Below are 19,010 nucleotides of genomic sequence, written 5' to 3'. Positions count from 1 at the left end.
AAACTATAACTCAGTATTTGTGAATTTTGTATACAAAATGTTCTGATTACTGAGCTCTATCGGAATAAATAATTCATTAAAGGCACTTCAAAATTGTAGTCTACTTGATAGGCAAATTTGGCATTTAATAGTTTTAAAGTAACTAAAATATTCCTTTAAAACTTTTATTTCTTTAAAAAATGATCGTGCCCTAGTTTTTTGTTTTGTTTTTCTTTTCTTTTTCTTCATGACTGTAAACCGCTGTCCGCCCTCGTTTATTCTATGCTGTGAGAGAAGCGCGCTATAGCGTTCTGTTTTGGCTTTCTCACTGCGCACTGTGCTTTACGGTAGAGGCGGGATCTCGCTCCATGTGGGTCGGCTATGATTGACATGGCGGAGTCTCCCAGTACTCGTAGCGTCGAGCCAGCAGACAGGCAAGACCCGGCCCAGGGAATTAAAAATCGCGCAGCCACGTCTGTTTGAAGATTATTTTATTGCAGCGAGGTGAGTCCTTTTACAGTTTTTAAGCAGCATTCCCCACAAAGTGGGGGAATCGAGGCAACTGGAGTGGATGTTGAAAAAGTTTTAGAAGTGCGTGTGTCTGTGTGTGAGTTTGGAGAGCTGAGCGCTGACGCCGGCAGTCTGGGCCACTTGGCCAACGCAAAGGAAAAAGGAAAATTGCTTTGCCACTGCGGAGGAGGGTGAAACGAAACTTTTTTTTGTTGCTCAAAAATTCCTTTTATTTTGAAACAATAAGGAAAAGCAAAGCAGAGGGGATAGTCGTGCTAATTCATCACACTAGTCGCGTGAATGTGTCGGACTGTGCGTTTTGGAGTCTGCTCTTTGTGGTCCCGATTTCTCAGCTTTCACCAAAGAATGTGTTTTTGTCTCCGAGGACTTCAGATGGAGTGAGTGCGCAACAGAAGAAAACCGTTGTCTCCGTGGCTTGTTTCTAATAATCAACTGTTGGTGCGCTGTGACTTGCATTGTGGAAATTGTCGTTTTTGTTGTTGCTGCTTAAAATCAGGAAATGAGCACTTTTATAGCTGGAAAATAACTTGGAAAGGAAGATGCTGAGGCAGCCAGATTTGACAGAGGGGGTTGCGAAATCATTGAATTGACACTATAGGGGATTCTGTTGTGTTGGATAACTGTCGAGAAGCGTTGAAGGGGCCGTTTAAGATCGACTTTCCGTTGACTTTGTGTGCGTTTGCAGAATGCAGTGAAAAGCTTTGGAGGAGGAAAAAAAATCCCAACTCCAGCATATCCTAGCATTCCTTCCAGCCAGCCAGTCTCTCTCTCTCACCCTCTCTCTCCCCCAGAAACGACTACGTGTCTGTTTATGCAGGAGACAAATTTTTCTCTCAGCCTCTCTGATGCAGACGTGGAAATCAAACATTGGTCTTCTGCTCGACACGATCGATTATCTGACGTCCACGTAGTTACAGAAAGACTATAGGCCCTTGTCCCACCGCATTAGGAGAAAACTTCAGATGAGTTGGGCTGCAGGATCGTTGGTAGCTTGTCAGGTTTTTCTTTTTTTTCTCCCCTTGTTTAATAACGGGACTCAATAGTTGTCATTAAAATGTCATTACTGGTGGTGGCAGTATTGGTGAGGTGTAATTGGAGCATTGATTTGGGGGTTGCATATCTCCCCGTGTTGTGCGCTTCAGGTCCACGTCGGATGATATTGGTTACGGGCTTGGGGGGATTACCCAACGCATCACACACATGTACGCTTCTTCTACTTTTTCATGGGAGAAAGTGAAGGAAAGGGAGACGGAGAAATCCGATCCCAAATAGATGACGTCACGTGACATTCCTTTGGTGAAAGGCTGATGTGGCCATGATTTTTTTCCCTTTCTTTACCCCCCCGAAAAAAAGAGAAAAAGATATCTGACTTTTCTTTGAGGGGGATGAATGAGGTCGGCTTCCAGCTGAAAAGGTGTATTTGGGTTTAGAGTGTGAAGGAATTCTCCCTGTGCTGCTTGAATGAGCAATTTATCTTGCTTCCAGGAGAGCATCAAAAACTTTTAGCATCAGACAGTTAAGTTGTGGACAGTAAGCTCAGAGGTGGACAGCTGGATGCAGGTAAAGCTTTAATCAAAGTGTGGCACTCTAACATGATTAAAAGCCTTTTCTGCTGAAAGTAGCATCTGTTGGCTCTAACTCAGATCCCAAGAGGAATCAGGTTAAAAGGTAAGATAGGCTTTCAGATTTGGGACCATCCTGCTTTACAGCTCCAGCATTATTCTTTGTGTTTCATTGGTGTCAGATTCAGCACAGCTTGTTGCCTGAAGCTTGTATTAAATGTGCAACATTGTACTCAGCTGAAACTCCTAGGATATATGTAGCAAGGATTTGCCTTAAAACTGATGCAACTTTATATCAAATGATCCTTATCTTCTCATTTTCACATTTTCTCTGTGTGTCTTTAAGCAGACACAGTCAGGTTGGGGTTATACTGGAGTCACATTGATGGAGGGTAACCATTGTTGCTTTAGCTTTCCATGTATTTTGCACAAACAGAGAAAGAACAGAGGTTGAATAACACTTTATGTAAGTTTTAAATTTGTCACACAGGTGCAGCCCACACCTTTGTGCCACTAACTGTGATGGTGCGTCACTGCCTACACATGGGGTGATTTTTAACATTGCAGCTTCTGTGATCCAATTAATTAGTTTTTGCATGAGTGACAACCAAAATAATGATGAAAAGGGAGGCTAAAATATCTTATATGTCAATTCACTGGTAAGTTCTTTTTATATGGCATACATTTTTCTTCTCTACTTCTCCAGCATCTACACAGAAAGCATACATGATATTAAAACAAGAAGCTTTGGGTCCAATATTCAGAATGTGGTTATTCTAAGAACAATAAGGAAGTTACTGTCATGTTACATGTGATTTCAGGATGCCAGGAGGATTCTCTTTGTCTTAGTACTCTGGTTCGCTACTGGCCTAATAACACTCTTTGGTATGCCTGGTTGAAATGGGGTCAGGGAATGGGCAGCCTGGATGATGCTAGCCATTGTATGTGTGTACTTATGTGTCTGACTGGTAACCTAGAACACGCTATTAAATGGGTAGTGTTACCAAGTAGCTCTTGTTTTTCAGGAACACAGGCAGATGCAGCTATAGAGTTACATAGACAAAACAATGCTGCCCTGGAATGTGTGTGTGTGTGAGCATGTGAAACAGAGGCAAACATGAAGAAACTTATGATAAAACTCCTCATGAATTCCTGTTACTGTAGTTTTTCAGGCATTAGACTTTTTTTTTTATAGTTTTTATATAGTTGTAGACATTTTATCGACCAAATAAGCAAGATTCGATTTGAAAATAATTGTTGCTTTGCTGAATTAGCCGTTGCAGCACAGTGGTGATTTAGTTCAAGAGACAAGTGTGTCAGCTTCAAAGGCTTTAGAAAAGAAGAAAAACATGCACAGTCTGTGCAAATTTAAATTTGTTACATTTATGATCTGCAGTTCTTGTCATGTCTGCATATAATCAGTAGTAATTATTATTTATAGTACTGATTCCGACCATTTAAATACATCAGTTTGCTCTGAATATTTCCTTCTAGTAACTGGTGTGTGTTTGCTGTGCACTGTGCTTCACCGCTCTACTGTATGTCTGCAGTTTCTATGTATCCTGCTGTCTCTTCTGCCATCTGGTTCTCCGAATGCAACAGGTGTGCTTCCCAGAAAAATTGCTACCTTCACTGTTACTGTTTCGGAGGTGCATTTCCTTGACAGTGATGAGAGGTCATCTTATTTGTAAGTTGGATGTGATTAGGAGTTCCTCTACTGTGAGGTCAAAAGGTCAACACCTAAAGTGCAAAAGCAGAATTTCTGTAGATTATCTCCTTGCTGCCTCTCTGGTTTTTTAATTACTGTAAGTAACACTGTCTTTTTGTTCAAGATAACGTACGAGTGTGGAGTAATGATGTCCTACAGGATGAATTTGTAGTGCAGGTTTAGTGTCCTGCATCTCTTGATTTGTTTCATGAAGTGTGTATGCAAATATACAGTTACATTAAGTTACAAATGACTCATCTGATTCATGAGGTCAAACCCTGTGTTTGCTGCAGGATGTTGTGCAAACAGACACTGAGAAAGAGATGCATGGATGTGTTATGAGAAAAAAACGGCTTTGTCCTATTTAACAACAGCAGCTGTTTGTCTGACGCTCCATGCTTTCACTTTCCATTTCCCAGCTTTTGACTGGGTGTCTCTGCTTGTTGCCACACACTCGCATCTTCGCCCACTCTTTCTCTCTTGCTCCATCTTCTTCTCTCCCAAATGAACGGTGGCTTTTTGTTGAAGTATCCCAGCATCTGATGTTTGCTTGGCATAGAACTGTAATGTTTACCCTTCTCGGCCCTTTCTTTCGTCCTCCTTGCCTTCCTCCCTGCCCCTCTTGCTCTCCAGAATCCCGTCTCCCTTCTTTTTTTTTTTTGTCTCCCTCGATAATTTCCTGTATTGTTGACAGTTGATTCAGATGTAGATGAAAGAAGCCTTTCAACTTCTCTTCCCCCATCTCCTCCCTCCCATCCCCTTTTCCATTGCATTTTTCTTTCCTCTTCTCTTGGCTTCTTCTTTTGCTAATCGTAGTGTTTGATAAAATAATTCAAACAATCTCAGTCTCAGAGTTTCAGTCTAAAATAAGACAGACAGGATTTCTCAAATGTGATGCAACTGAATGAATATTTTTGGAAATAAATATTTACAAAGACTGTCATGAAAGGTCATTGAACTTCCTCTTAATGCTTTTTTGCAAAGAAAATAGTAACAGTGTTCATTCACTTTTAAGTAAACATCTTTATAATGACTAAACTAAACAACCTAATAGGGCATTTAAAAAAATGAAAACAAACTGCTGTTCTTATGCAGCAGATTTATTACATTTTGACAGTTAAAAGAAACGAGGAGCTCGTTAATGAATTAAATGATTGATGGTTATTTTCTTGTCAGTAATTTAAATAATAGGTTACCCTGGGTCATTTTCAGAATCCCTTTAGACTCCTAGTTAGGCAAAAGCTATTTCAAGGCATATACCTGGAAACTATACAAGTCATTTTCCCTTTGTTATGATGTTTTACACACTGAATGTTGTGTGTTGGTGTCTGCCAGTGTGCTGCATGGAATACACTCTAGCTTGACCCTTACACCAGTCACTTAAAGAAAGTTATAATGGTTAATTAAGCTTTTGTACCATTTTAGTAACTTAGCAAAATTTGACCTGTTCTGTTGATATCCAAGCATCACTGCACGTGAACAATGCTAAACATGATTCACTTCTCTCTTTGTTTAAGCAGAGCTAATGAATATAATCATTAGTTGCAGCCATATTTCTATATGAGGGTAGATGACGCATAAGCTGGAACAGTACTTAAAGTCCAGCCACAAGCAGAAATTTGAGCCACGTATATTCGAATACCTTACGTGCATTTCAATGCACAGCAATACTGGCACATGATTCAACTTGTGCCCTCGCTTAAATCTTTGATTTTACCAACTGGTGCTATTGAAACATCTCACCTGCTGAGACACAGACTAATAGTTAACGTGATAGAGTCAAAGAATTTTGACAAAGAGGTAAAAGTTTCATAACAAGAAGGCCGGCTGCCAAATTTATCATCAACTTAGTATCTAAGGTAAAAAAAAAAAAAAAGGTTTGAATGATTCAAATGAGGTGTGTATCTCTCGGTCACCCTGCCCTCCTTTTGCCCTTTCACAGGCCCTAGGCGGTATCATCCATAGAAATGGCTTGTTGAAGAGATGCCTCTGTGTGAGCATGCACAGTCAGCTGGCCAAAGACATTAATTGTGCATATATATATAATATATATATGCACACAAAGACACAGACACAGCCTTGATTTAACACATATGCATGAAATGTACACACTCAGTTAACTTTATGTGCTTGTATTAGCATGCCAGGCGTGTTGGTGTTGCTGGTTGGCAGGCCCATGGAAAGTTCCGCCAGTCGTTAATGGCTGTTTTTATGCCTGGCTGTGAGCATTTTGAGTGTTTATCTCAAGTGTCTTAAATCTGCAGTTGGCTAAGTCTCTCTTGTGTGTGTGTGTGTGTGTGTGTGTGTGCACTGAAGTGGGGAACTGAATCTGTAACTAGTTATTTTCAGTTTCTTTTATGTTGTGAACCAAAATTAGAACTCATATAAGACTTCTTAGTATGCCTGTCTCTCTGTATGTGACCATCATTATTTGTATGTATGATTAATGCAACTGTGCGTGTGTGTGTGGCAGTGCTTCACATGTTGTCACTTCACATGGAGGATATATTTGGGCCAGATTTAAGGGTGAAGGGGAGGAATCTTAATTTGACTTCCGATCCGTTTCTTAGAGGATCCTGTCATTAAAACTAACAAAGAAACAGCCCCGTCCAAACTATCACATGAACTAAGCAAACTGATTGGTTGTGACACATTGGATGAATTATTTATATCGGAAGTGTCAGAAGTTATTTTTTAAACGGAAGAAAACATTGTGGTTGAAGAGTAATGGAAAGTGGAAAGCATCGTGAAATAACATGTTTAGTCAGCAGAATGAAATCATAGCAAAACCATGAAGCAGGGATTTGTGCGACTAGAAATGCCAGGCTTTGTATCCAAATAGCCATATGCACACTGTAGATTGTGACCTTAGAGAGTGATCTTACCCCAAAAGGTCATCGTGTGCAAGGTTGCTGCCAGGAAAGTTTTCGATCGGGCGGTTCCTTAAACTTTAGACAGAACAGTGGAGCTGCATATGTGCAACAACAGCAAAAGGAAAGAGACGGCGATGAACGATTTTAAGCTGAACTCGTAAATCAGTATTAGTTAATAACACTTTCCTGGCTCCTTATTCCCTGTTTTTGAACTTCTTTATAGTTTTTTTTCAAGCCGATTTATATGTGTAAAAATGCCTAACACGAGCAGAAGGCTAATAACTTACAGTGGCTACCTTGAGAGTTGCAGCTTTTCTCCTAAAAGGAAAAAAAAATCCTGGCGCTCATCAACACCTGAGCTCGACGTAAGCTTAAATGGCCACACTGCTTGTAAAACACTGATGTTATCATTGTGATCTTTTGGCCATGTTGCTCACCATTAGTTTGGGGCTCAGCAAAAGGAGGAAATAAATGCTCAGTAAAAAATATTAGATTTATCAGCGAAATGTAAAAATGATGAATCTCAAAGCCTCAAGCTACGGATGCTAACGTAGCCTGCTAACTCCCACAGGTTAGCCTGTCTTTTTAACACGATCTGTCATGTTGAATGCTGAGCTGTGATATTTCCTGCTCCAAGGTGCACACTTGACTTTTTGACCGTTTGTTTTAATAAATTAGAATAACCGTGACAACTTATTTGACATGGCACCAGTTATTTTGAAGCTCGATCTGACTAAATGTTTAGTGAACGGGGACGAGAAGGGGAATGTCTCTTTCCATTTTTCATAGCAGGCCTCTTCCTCTTGCTTTCAAATGTGAAAGATTAATCCTCGAAAGCTACTGATGATGCAGCAGTAAGACCTGCTACTGCCTGACCAGTGAGAAACTGATCAGAGGAGAGCATATTGGCCATTGACATATCCGTGAAAACAACTCTAGTTTATGTGTTACAAATGGCACCTGTAAATTGTAACAATGAGAAATCCTTAACTGCTTGGCCTAGTTACCTTAATAACTTATAAGTAATTAAGAGGTGTTTTTAAAAAAAGATTGAAAAGTGCATCTTCAAATTATTTAAGCTTTGTGCACACATGGCCTCAGACCTCTGTTTTCTTGAACTTTTCTTCCCCTTACCTGCAAGCAGGATCACACACAAATCAATAAAATATTCCATACTGAAATCCACAGACACAGCACCCCCTCCCCTCCATCCCCTCTCTCCCCTCCCCAAAGTAGTGTGTGAAATCCTGAGGCTGATTGAAGAGAAGGAATGTGACCCTGTGACCCCAAGCTGTAGGGAGGGGTGTTATAAGTGTGTGTGTGTTTGATCGTAGGGAGCAAGTGATTGTATGTACACCTTCAACTGGCTTGCGATTCCCAGAAGTGTCTTCTCTCATTTTTCAGCCCAATTCAGTTTTCCTCTAATGGATTTAACACTGATGCGTGCACTCGCTCCCTCCTCTCTCTCTTTCACACACTCACACACATGCACATTCATAAACACAAGTACACAAGTGTAGGTGTGACTAAATGATTTTTCTATCTCAGCGCCCACACAGGCATCTACACACTACTCACTGAGCAAGCTTTTCCTGACCCATAAAATCTGAGTCTCTCTTGGTGGTTTGTCTGCATCTACACACTCATCCATCTGCAAATGAGAGTTTAGGCTTCTGTGTGTGTGTGTGTGATAGGGGATGGTGGTGGTTGGTGGGGAGTAGAATTATTCACTTCTTGACTTGGCATCGCTGTCTTAATTAAGACTCATGGCATCCAGCCTCGATGGAGATCAGCATTAGTGGCTAAGACATGCTGTGTGTGCAGGTCTGGATGGCAGCAGGTCCACTGGCATTGAATGTGCGCTCTTTGTCTGGACTCTGTGGTTGTCCTCCTTCACCTCTCTTCATAGGCCGTTTGTAATGCAGAGTTAATTACAATGATTGTAGGTCACTTCATTGAAATACATAGTCTTTAAGAGGTCTTTAAGACAGAGAAGTTAGGTCTTTGGTAAAAGAAGAAAAAGTGATTTTTACTTGTCTAAATACAATTATGTGAATACTCATGTTTAAACACTCAGCGTGTTTAAATATCACAACTAACTCGTTTTTTTTTTTTTTAAATTGAGGTATTTTGCCATTGACATCATCAGACATCCAGACCAAACTCACTAAATATGAAAAACATGGGAAAGAAAAATCGAGAAATCAATACATTTTTGCTGTGCTTTAGCCTTGAGGCAAGTGTTATGGTGAACTACTGCTATATGAATGAAATATGAATTGAAATAAAATGGAAAAATCTTTTGAATAATTGATTGCCGAAGTAGCCAAGTAAGTAATATTTAGTTAGTAATATTGGTCATAAGGTATAAATATGCACAGGAGCTCTAAAAGCAGTTTTTAACACATTCCCAAATGTGCTGGTTTTAATGTAATTTTTTTCCTGTCTTTTCTGGCTGGAGTTTTAGAATAAGAGTATTGTCTGCTGCTTGCTAGGGTATACAATGTATTATGTTCATGTGTGCCCATGCTGTGTATACTGGAGTTTAAGCATGCCTGTGCACCCTGTTGGTGTGTATTGTGCGTGTGTGTGTATGTACATGCTCGCTTGTCTGTGTGCTTGATGTGTGCAGTGAGGAGGAAGTGGCTGTGTTTGTTTAAACTAAGCACGCTCAGCCATGTGGGACAATTTAGCGGGAATCAGAGACCTATACCCCGCCCCCCACACCTCCCTCCCACCCACCATTCAAACTTCAACAAGTCTGTGCTGCTCTCCTCCCCCATTCTAACCCAAAACCTTCTGAATGGGCGGCTGTCTTTTGAAGGCTGAGGGGTTGTTTGAGAAGTTGAGCCAATAGTGTGGGGAGGTAAGAATGGAGGGGGAGGAACAGGGGCAGGGGAGAGCTGCAATAGGTTAAAGCTGAAAGTAGGGCCCAGGATGAGATGAGAAGATGAGGGAGGGAGTACATGGTGCACGGAAATCAAAGTTTAACTGTTCATTAGCTGCTGATTCTTTTTTGGGAATCAGCAGCTGAGCCTCAAAAAGCATGCAACCGCAAAAGTTGTATACAACACACACCCAGCCCTATCTAATCCGTCAACTTGAAGAAGATCCAGCTCTGCAGGCAAAGAATCTGATTTATGCTAAAGCACTGTATTACATGGATCCAACTGCATTACATGGCAATAACCTGGAAAAATGAGAGGAGGTAGTGGATGAGAGATGAATGAGAATGTGGAGCTAGTGTCCTATAATGGCATGCTAGCATAATATTTGGCCGATCTGAGATGTAAATGAAATGCAAATAGTGTGTTTATCAGTTTTGCTGAAAGTCTGCAATGTGGATAATTTTATAAAACGCATGTCGGTTATTGACTCCAGCGCTATCTTGCTTTGTTTCGTTATTCTGTCACTTTTTCGACTTTGTCTTTCTCTTGTAGTCTTTGCGTTTAGAATTGTTTGACAAAGTAAAACACTTCTGAAAATGGCATGCAGTCTTACCTAAAGGTAAAGCTTAATAAGGTTTAGTAATTACTTGGTTGCAAAACCTGGACTTGAGACTTAAGACATACAAGAATTTCTTAACCTTTAATAATCTTTGGGTTTTAGGAGTAGATGGACTTTAATCTGCTGATTTCCATTTAACTTGGGCATTAGCAGGTTAGCCGTGTTAAGCCAGCGCCCAGACGGCCTCTTTGTGTATGACGCCTGTCATGCCCACCAGTCAGACCAATTCAGCCTTTAGTCTCCTGGCCTGTAGGTTGGCCTTCCCCGGCGTGGCCAGACTGAGCCTTGGAGATCCAAGGTGTTAGGAAAGAGATTGCTGTGAGCTGTCCTTGAGCTGAGTTCTCAATCCTCAGCTTCTTTGGATCTGATGGGGAAAAGTCTTAACTGTTGTGGGATGGGAGGAAGACGGCAGAGAGGGAGGGATGATAGAGGGAAAGAGAGATGAGGAGTAAGGGGAGAAAAGGACAAATGGAGAAGAAAAATCTGGAAGCGCTGGCATGAAGAAGAGTGAGTCATGTTCATGTGCTTGTGGGAGAATAGCCACTTCCTCTGTAACACACAAAAACACCAACAAAATACAGAATGTTCTTATAAGACGTCCGCCAATATGTTTTATTTTTCCAGGGCTCATGATGATTATTTGTAATCAAGGAGACTGATGTATTTTAAACTGATCTACATTTACAGTTTTTAAATGTCTCAATGTCATTATTTAGGACAAAAAAAACTTTTTTCAAATGCTCTGGTTTAATTATGCTATTGGTAAATTATTATATATGTCAGCATATTATTTCATTGTGTTTATTTTATATTGAGGCAAAAAGGAAACTGCTAATTACGTATTTTTAGTATAAGTGGGAAACTGGTTGTTTTTGACATCATATGACAATTTGGCACATGAACTTTGGCCAATTTTGGGATAATCAGGTTGGAAAATATTCCACACTTTTCCTTGAAACAGTTTGCTTCGAATGGGTTTGCAGGGAGCGTGAAGGAGGTGGTATACATTCATGCCCACTCCATAGCGGTGGGTGTATCAGACTAATTAGATGCACTGTTTGCACAGTGATATATTACAACATCACCCTTTTATTTTGTACTAATAAGTCGATGGGCTATATGTACAAGCTAATGTCCTGTCACTTTTGCATTTAACTGTTGTGCTCTCATTTGTCGAGGGATGCCTGAGCAAGTTCAGGGCTGCAGGGCTGCTTGGATACAGCTATGAAAATGGAGCATATGTAACACTAGCCAATTACATTTCTGCGCTCTCAAAAAAATCTTGTCACTGGGTTTCAAAATTCTTAGTTTCAGTTTCAGGCCACTAACATCTTTAAGTTAAAGGAGCTCTCAGCAGGAAGACAAGAGCGAGAGATTGGCGGTCTTGGGTGATGTAATTGATGGAAACATCTGACTGGGATGAATGGTATCACAGAGTCACTTTGTCTTTCTGTGTATGGCTATCTGCAATGCCTCTGTTTATACTCTGACTCTCAGACAATGACCCACATTATTTCATTTTATTAGTTCCTTTCTTACGCATACACCTTTTTTCTCACACACAGGAGAGTTTTTGGATATAGATCTTCTCTCCTCTGAAGTTACGTCGGTGCTACGTGGCAGGCGTTGGACTGTCAGGCCTCTACTGTGGGTTTACTGCCTACTGGCCAAGCACACAAACACACACACAAAATCACACACACAAGGTCAACTCACAGCCGTACAGCTGCAAGAGGGAGGGCTTGCAGGGAGATGCACACATCTGCTGGAGCGGGCTGTGCTGTGCTAAAGCTAGCAGCAAACACATAACTCCCAGAGCAACACAGAGCTGATTGTAAACACTCTGCCTTCATAAATAGCCGGGGAAAAAGGGGAGATCCTGTCTGAAACTCTTGGCTTGACCCTTAATTTACCGGATTCATTCAATTTTCTCTCCCTCTCCATCTCTTTCACTCACACAGTCTCTCACAGCCTGCTGTCTGCGGAATGACAGGCAGGACTAATGTTTGTTCTGCAGCAATAACACAATTAGAATTCCACACATTTCTCTCACCACACACTCAACCCTCGTCTCTCCTTGTTTTTACCCATCCCCATTCAGTCTCCTCGTCTCTCCCCTCTCTGGTCTTATCACTACCCCCACCCCTTCTTCTTTAACACCGCCTGTGCTGCCCTTCTCTACTTTAACAGATTACTATCAATACCTCCCTTTGTAAACAAGCAACAGATTATATGTATTTAATAACACCAAAATTGCTATTTTTTTCATTAAACTCCAGGCCTGTCTCAGCTGTTTGTGTGTGTGTTTGTCGGTGTGCTCTATTCTTGGCACAGTTCTCCTCTTCATTCCACTGCTTTGCCACTTACGGCTTGATGCAAGTGATGTTCCACCATCCACCAATTAACCTTTCTCTGTCTTGCTCAGAGACACACAAACACACACGCACTCACACCCTGGCTGGAAGTCCTCTCCCACAGCTCCTGACCTGAGTGTAAAATAGCCGTTTCCTCTTGATTTTGTTCCCAAGGAAAAATGATGCCTCACCTACACCCTCCCTCCCTCTCCCCCCTTCTTGTCATTTTCAGCTTCTTTCCTGTCTGTCTTTTTCGGCACTACCTCCTATGCTTCTTCACCTCTCTTTCTCTTAGACACTTTTTTGTGTTCCACTGTGTGTTGAGGGTGCTCTCCTGACATTGTGTGTGCTAATGTGCACAGTTATGTAACTGAATTCTCTCCTTGGGAATGGGCTGCCGCTTCTTGGAGATCAGCTTTTACTTCCCCGCCCAGTGCTCCGGCAACAGCCTATAAGGAGAGCTAATAGCTTCCCATCAGCCAGTTGGAAACATCGGTCGTATTTTGACAGGGTCGTGGAATGCGAGGAAGGCGGGGTCTTTCCAGGAAGCGCCTAGCAAAAGAGTCAAATCCTGGACTCCTGGGCTGAGCTACTTCTTAGGAACCCAAGTAGTCTGTGTGGCAACATGCAGATTAAAGGTGTAAGGATTTAGTTTGTGGTGCATTAGCTCTTAAAAGAAGTAGATGAGTTTAGGCAAAAACATTACATATCTTGCAATTCAAGTTATCTGAAGTTGGTCAGCATGCACACTGTCAACTTGAGTGACCATGTAAGAACTCCTTCCATTAACCCTTTTATTGAGGAACCATATATGGCTGCTTGGTTTGTAACATAAGACCATGAAAAAAGTTTAAAAAATCTTGTGTTAGAGTTGGCAATTTATTAAGAGTTAAAAAGCCTCAGTTTATGAGGGCACATGGGAGGAGAGTGAAGACTAACCTAAAGTCACTGAGTCATTAGTTTGCTGCCTATTTTACTGGCCTTATATGTGCATTGGGTATGTGGGTACATGGATGAGAGGATGACACAAGAGAAAGGCTTTGCTCAGGATGCTCAGTGTGTGTGTGTGTGTGAGAGAGAGAGAGTGTGAGGGAGGGAATGGGGAAAGAAGTGCTGAGGCCATCATTTACCAGGCTCCAAGTCTTGACTTGCCTACACTCTGGCTGCACGGTGATCTGCAGTATGCCTGGCATTCAGAGGAAACAGAAATAAATACAGGCAGACAGAAAATGAAAGAGAAAGAATGATTTTATTCAAGGTTTGAAACGGTGACAAGCATGTGATGTTTTTATGCAACATAGTAATAAAGTCCAAGATTTCCTCAGACACTGACATTAAGAGGAGCAGCATTCCTGCATTTCACATGAATAACTGCAAACTGTTAATAGTTTCTCATCTGCCTCTTGTTATGAGCAATCTGAAGCCAGTGACCGCAGTATAACCTTGGACACTTTTTTGGTATTCTCTAGGACTGCTTAAATGCACATCCTTTTGGGGATGTGGCAAGAAAAATTGAAGAAATTGCAAAGAAAAAGTGTTGCAGTAGAGACAGTAAAAGCCTGTACTGGTGAAGCTGAAGAAAGCTTTCAGGTCAGCATTAAAATTCAAGTTCTTCTCTACAGATAGTCCTAGTTTTATTTTATTTCTTGTAGTTGAGGAAGACAGCTGCTAAATGCACACATTTTGGAAATGGCTACTTTCTCTCTACTTTCATTGGGTTGCGTTGTGTAGCAGACACATTTTTTCACCTAAAACGTTGTTATTTGTCATGATTTCTAAAGCCAACACTGTTTATAGCAATGTCTACGTATGTTGTGGCATTGAGGTAAATTTTGCCTGATTTAGGGTTTTAAAAGAGACTCGTTAAAAGTGAAATGCAGCATCTGGCTGGTTTAGCTTGCCATTAGATGTGGTTTCTCAAGGTGCCGGATCTCATCTGTTCTGAAGGAAAAAGGGTGCCCTAAAGGTTTAAGTTTAGGTCGTTTGGAGAGGAGCTTGTTCATACACGGTATGAAGTGCAGCACGTGTATGCGCTTGTATGTGTCCATTGCATTCCAATCCACCCGTTCAGAGTTCTTCTGCGTGGATGACATGTCATTACTGCAATTATAGGGCAAGAGGACTTCAGCTATAAGAGCACACACACACGCACGCACGCACGCACGCACGCACACACACACACACACACACACGCACACATGCAAGCCAAATGCATGCAGTCAGATTGAAGAACAAGCTGAAACTCTGAATTTTGTCTGCTGCTCCCTCCCTCACATAAGCACACTGTCTGCATATGTGCAGCAAGCTGTCGGCCAATGTGGGACCCAAAAGAGGTTTCATCTTTTATAAATCCCCCCTCTGTCCTTCCCAAGTGTGTGTTCCTGTGTGTGTGTTTGTGTGTGTAAGCACAATCACAGCATTCCTTTTTGCCGTCCTCTCCACATTTTCTTTCTTTCTGCCCTCTGCTTCTCTCCTTCCCTGCACCCCCTTCACTGTGTGTGTGTGTGTGTGTGTGTGTGTGTGTGTGTGTGTGTGTGTGTGTGTATTAGAAAGAGGGTGAAAGAGAGAGAGAGCAGGTTTCTCCTAGACTGAATACCTTTTGTAAAAGGAGCTGGGGTTGAATGGGAGTGGTGTTTGTGGCAGTTTCCCACCATATGTAGAAGTCTCCCCCCCCTTGCCCAAACGCACAAACTTGTATCAATGCATCTGTGTGTGTATTAAAAACCAGCACAGATTCAACTGATAAGATTGGTTTTAAAAGGCTTGGACCAATCCCAGTTGTGGTGGCTGTTTTGTGTGCATGTGTGATCCTGTGTGTGCACTGCGGTGAACACTCATTCATTTAGTTTCTAAGTACTGACACCTGAGTGCATTCCTCAGTTTAACACACCCAGCATGAGAAATAAGATACCAGGTCTGTGCGTCTCTTTTTCTCTCTTATCTACTCTTCATTATCACATTTACATACACATCTAGATGTAGATATGCTTGTGCTGTACTAAGCAAATGAATAGCACAATCTATGTTTTGTTTATATAGGAAACTTGTGAAAAAAGCATATACAAGACGTTTAGAGCTCACGTATTACACCCACCTATGAAACTATTGTCACAGGTTGATTTCTGGGTCATCACTGATACCTTTCTGCAAATGTAACATTTCCAAATGTAACAAGCACAGCTAAGTTTCAGTTCTTCCTCTCGATATTTCATGTTCAACTTTTTTTTTTTGTTTTTGTTTTTTTTTTGTTGTCCTCTCCACCTTAAATAAAATTCCCATCCCTAATAGAAACACAGAAGTGAGGCAGCAGCTGATGTTTAGAAAGTTAGGTCACATGATGTCTATTTATATATTTAGACACACACAGCAAGGACAAACCTGACATTGGTTGTTAACGGAACTGTTGTTGTGAATGTACAGTCAATATGCACGCCACATTTTAACACCTTTGTCACGAGGAAGAAAAATCAAAAAAGATTTGATGAGGTTTTTAAACTTCAGCAACATGAAAATCAGTTGAAATTTGTAAAACCTGGTTTGTGTTTGTTTTGCCTCTGCACATAAGGAGGACTTAAAGAATGAAGTGCGCAATAGTAGGGCAGGGTGATATGGAGAGAAAAAAAGCCTAACACCTTATTTTTTTTCAATATCGGTTGATATTGAGATATACCACAATATAAATGAGATGTGAATATAAAAGGTGAATTTTGGTTTAAATATTATTTTCTGTCAAAACTAGAACATGATAAATGTACTGTTGAATATTGTAAGACCTTATTTTAAATAAATAACATAGTTATTACTATTATTACAAAACAAAATCTCAAAAAAAAAAAAATCCCCCAGACAGTTCAGTACATTTTCTCGTTATTTGGTATTTCTGATAAGTGTGTCAGACAGTTTCATAGTTCAGATTCCTGCTCAGTATTTTGCAGTTTGGTGAGAACTGCTACTTTGGCTGGAGGACACTTTTTGCACAAATAATCAAAACACCAAAATCCTGAATCAGCTTGAACTGTCTGAGACCCTGAAAGAGTTGTTCTGGATAATAGTGCTGAGATTCCGTTTTTCTTTCTTTTGGGGAATACTGTGCAAAACTAGTTTGTGTGACAAACCGTTATCCAGGTCAGCACAAATGCTGGTTACTTTTAGTGTTCTTATCATAGCTGTTGGGCCATGATTGTTTAAACTGAGATAATCTAAAAATAAGTAGGGGTGTAACAAGTTTAGTAACCAGCACAAACTGTGATCAGTCGTAAGAATGATAGAAAATCTCTTTCTGGCCATGTTGTAACTGTTCATGCGAAACGTCTCTTAAAAGTCAACCTCCTTCCTGCCCAAGTGTCTTGACTTGTAGATTGCCTTCTCCTCCACTGCCTGTCTCATGATAATAGTAGTTTGGGGAACTGTGGGATTGCATCTGAAATCACTACTTATCTCTTTTTGTCATTCACGTCTAAAAAAGACTTGTGGTGTCAGTCATGTGTCACTGCGCGTCATGTGCTTTTAAAAAGACTGACTAAAAGCTGAACCTTTAGTTAATTTTAGAAGAAACCCATTTGTAGTGCATTACATCTATCAGTATGCTGTGACTTACATTGAGGCCAATGCCAAATTTCTGATTATACTTTTGATAAATTAATCTGGATGTTTGGGACAGAACTGAGTTGAAGGCAAATAAAAAGATAACAAGCCGGAACTTCCGACTGATTATATCTTAGTGTGTAAAAGAGTATAGAGCAAGGTTGTTTTGCTCAAGGTAATGTGCAAATTTACTTACAGTTAGTCAAAATATTCATTTCTTTGGTTACACAAAGCTCAACTTTTATTAAGACTAAAGGTTTTTACAACATTAACCTCTTTTACTATATAAGGCTGGGGATGTGTCTGGTAAGTTTCATTAACAGCTGATGAGTCAGGCACACTGATTTAGCGTTGCTGTGCAAGATGACTACCGGGACAAGGATGACATTGATTCTCTTCCCCCAGCTGGAGGAATAAAAGTGTCAGTTTGTGCAGCAGAAGTAGTAGATATTTACAGTCAGGAAGTGAATGTAGGTCCTGTGGCTTCTTTTACTTTCCTGGAGAAACCCCTTTTAGTCCCGCTGCTTTATTTTCTTTACATTACAAACAAATGCGGTTCGGGAAGATGGAGAAGTAGAGCTGATCAGTTTCATCATGCCTTTTTATAGGCAATTCATTCATAGAAGGAAACAGAGAAGTGGAAGTTGGTGGTCTACTTTCTGCTGACAGGAAAAGTTCTCCGTTGGACTCTTTGAATGGGGTTTATTTTTTGCTTAATGTGATGACTTCAGTAGCTGTTTTCAAGACAAGATTTAATGCCAGGCTCTGGAGATTTTACCTGCGTCTGTTACACAAATGTGTGTGTATGTGTGTTTATATTTCCTTGGCTGTGTAAGTGATGGTAGGGAGAATGAGGTGTGAAGCAGACGACTGGAAGTAAATCAGACAGTCTGTTAGGTAGTTGTGAATATCCATTATGCTTCATCAGGATGGACAAACTGGAGTCATTGGGCGTGTGTGTGAATGATGAATGACTGTATGAGTAACGACTGAAGTTATGAGGTCAGTGCTGCCCCTGAATATCTGGGGTTTTACTGTGTGAGTGTGTATATATCTCAGCTCAGAGTATGTTTTACTCTATGCATCTTTATGTTGGAGAGGCAGTTTCCATGCTTACACAAGGCTTTCTGCCATACTGACACATGCGCACACATACATACACACAAACACGCATACACACGGACAAGTGGTTGATTGTTTTCTGGATTCAAGATGGAATTTTTCAATTTAACATTTTATCCCCGCTGGGAATCAACACCTTATTCCTCCTACATTCCTTTGGGGAACAGAAACCACCGACTGTGTTTGTATAACTGTGCGAGTGTGAGCACAGTGATGTCTGAAGCTGTCAGCAGCTAAATGCGCCTGGTAATGATTCCACTGTATAACAAAGGGTATTATTCATTCATCATTGCATTAGATTTCCAAATATGTACATGGGATTTGTTCGACAACATGCAACGTATTGCGTATTCCCTCTCTTGTGTGTCTGAGGCGATTTTTACAGAATCAACAATGAAGCCTGCATCACAGTGGAAATAGTTTTGAGTTTTTTATTTTTTTTCATAAAGTTGCTTCTACACTATGTAATTTCACACATCACTTCCTCCAAATTGCAGCAAAAAGGTTGTGTTTAAATTTGGAGAACGTCAATGCCAAGAAATGATATAAGACATCTGTAAGCTGGATAAAACACCATTGTATTTGTTTCCAGGCTGCTCTGTGAACGAAAGGTAATAATTTGACATTTTGGAAAATAAACTAACGGCATCTTTTTCAACAAGAGGAGGAATTTAATGCCTTTCATATCGTATTTCTACCTCCAAAGGTGTCTAAAAAATGACCCTCACATGGACTTAATGTAGGGATCCTGTTATTGCTGATCATAAACCATAACAAGATCTTTTTTTTT

General features: G+C 40.7%; 1 protein-coding gene across 2 annotated transcripts in view; it reads left to right on the top strand.

The window, feature by feature from the left end:
• Positions 1–358: 358 nt before the first annotated feature.
• The window catches only part of fndc3ba (fibronectin type III domain containing 3Ba), an 86,819-nt gene continuing 68,167 nt past the window's right edge, over positions 359–19,010 (top strand). The window contains exon 1 of one of the 2 annotated variants that reach the window (XM_005926047.2): positions 359–483. The gene's annotated coding sequence lies outside the window, so the exon portion shown is untranslated. The other variant, XM_042222385.1, reaches the window with a different exon arrangement.

This window comes from Haplochromis burtoni, unplaced genomic scaffold (genome assembly GCF_018398535.1).
Source record: "Haplochromis burtoni strain Fernald_Lab_line unplaced genomic scaffold, NCSU_Asbu1 Contig_85, whole genome shotgun sequence".
NCBI lineage: Eukaryota > Metazoa > Chordata > Actinopteri > Cichliformes > Cichlidae > Haplochromis > Haplochromis burtoni.
Note: the sequence above shows the minus strand (reverse complement) of the source record. Positions and strands in the feature narration are given on the sequence as shown.